The following is a 2,280-nucleotide window of genomic DNA, read 5'->3' on the forward strand; positions in this document are numbered from 1 at the left end:
GGCTTGTGCTGGTATCCTAACTCCATGGCACACTGAGTCAGGGCAAGTGTCTTAGTCTGTCTGGCTGCTCAAACAGAATATCATAGACTGGGTGGTTTATACAAAACAGAAATTTATTTCCCACAGTTCTAGAGGCTGGGATGTCCAAGATCAGGTAACCTACAGTTTTTAGTGTCTGCTGTGGGCTCTCTTCCTGGTTCATAGACATGTAGTCTCACGATGTCCTCACATGGTGTTGGGAGAGTGAGGAATCTCTCTGGGGTCTCCTTTACTAGGGCACTAATCCCAGTCATGAGGACTCCACCCTCTGACCTAGTCACCTCCCAAAGGCCCCACCTCCAAATACAATTATATTGGAGATCAGGCTTCAACATATGAATTTTGGGGAATTAGACCATTCAGACCATAGCACCAGATGTGACCACCACTGTCACATTAACAAGGAACGTGCCATCTAGATTCTCCCACTAAATTAGTCAGGGTTCTCTAGAGAGATGGAACTAATAGGATACATGTACAGATACAGGGGATTTTATTAGAAGAATGGCTCACCGAGATCGCGCCATTGCACTCCAGCCTGGGTAACAAGAGCGAAACTCCGTCTCAAAAAAAAAAAAAAAAAAAGAATTGGCTCACAGGATCACAAGGTGAAGTCCCACAGGCCATCTGCAAGCTGAGCAGCAAGGAAGCCAGTCCGAGTCCCCAAACCTCAAAAGTAGGGAAGCTGACAGTGCAGCCTTCACTCTGTGGCTGAAGGCTAAGAACCCCTGGCAAACCACTGGTGTAAGTCCAGGAGTCCAAAAGCCAAAGAACTTGGAGTCTGATGTTCGAGAGCAGGAAGCATCCAGTACGGGAGAAAGATGAAAGCAGGAAGCCTCAGCCAGTGAAGTCCTTCCACGTTCTTCTGCCTGCTTTATTCTAGCCACACTGACAGCTGATGAGATGGTGCCCGCCAAGATTGAGGCTGGGTCTGCCTCTCCCAGTCCACTGACCCAAATGTTTATCTCCTTCAGCAACACCCCCACAGACACACCCAGGAACAACACTTGGCATCCTTTAACCCTATCAAGTTGACACTCAATATTAACCATCACACACATATTCTCTGCTAAGGGGTTCCCAATTATAGATTGTCAGGTCCTTTGCTGGGTATGTTGGATGTTCATTTCTGATCCTTGTATCTTTATAAGGTAAATCCATGATTCCCATTTTACAGACGATGTGATTGAGCCTGGTAGGTTTCAGGTCCTCGGGCTAGAGAAGGGTAGAGGCAGAAGGCTCAGCACAGGCTGCCTCTACCTGCCAAACCTTTCCGGTAGCCCCACGCCCCTGTCTCGCCACCTTTTCCCTGCCTTGCCCACTTCCATTTGGAAGGGGAGAAGTCATCCAGCCAAGATAGAATTTTCTCCCTCTTTACTGCAGTGCGCCATTGCCCTGGGCTTGGCTGAGCTACCCTCAAGATGTTCTCCATTCAGGGCTGGGAAGTAGACTTGGGGATTGCAGGGCAACGCCCTCGTCAGGGCTCTGGGCCAACGCTGATTTTCAGCAGGGTTCTGGCCCATCCTCACCCTCCTGCAGGTAACTGTCAGGGGCAGGCACAGGCTGCTCCCCTCATGGACCTGGCCTCAGGCTTGAATAAACTCATAGTTCATCGAGCAGGCTCGGGTGGTCAATACACCTTTATGAACTTGAGAAGCCCTTTCTGTCTCATCATGGGTGCTGAACCCTCAATCCGTGGAAAACTTGTAAGGAGTGCACTTGGCCAACTAGGTCTTCCTGTTTTTAAGGTCTGAAAGTTTCTTTAAAAACATAAACAAATGGAAGTTGTTTTGGACTTTGAGTAAATATTCCCCAGGAGCATTTAGCGTGAAACATGAGTAAGCAACATATGGGCTACATTTCCTTCAAAATACACACATTTTAGAGGAAAGGGGCTTGGAAAAGCACATCCTGAACTTCTGCTGAATGGAGAAGTTTCTGGAAAGATGACTGATCTCATTTTTGTCTTTTTTTTTTAAAGCTTTTAATTATATCATCTAAATGCAATTTCTGAGGCTGGCATTCACGGGGTGCCCGTTGTTGAAAAACCATTCTCTACCTCTGTCCTCCTTCCTCCACAGGATTTATGTTTGTTGCTGGCAAAACTTGGTGTCAAACCTTCTGATTTTCACAGTAAAGAAAGGGAAGCCCAGAGGAGGGAGCTCCAGCTGGAAGTCTGGCCTCGGTGCCCGGCTTACCTGCCGCCACCACAGTTTCTGCTGCACATTAGCCCAAGAAAGG

The sequence above is a fragment of the Aotus nancymaae genome, unplaced genomic scaffold (genome assembly GCF_030222135.1).
Source record: "Aotus nancymaae isolate 86718 unplaced genomic scaffold, 86718_ANA_hifiasm-v0.15.2.pri h1tg000001l, whole genome shotgun sequence".
Classification (NCBI taxonomy): Eukaryota; Metazoa; Chordata; class Mammalia; order Primates; family Aotidae; genus Aotus; species Aotus nancymaae.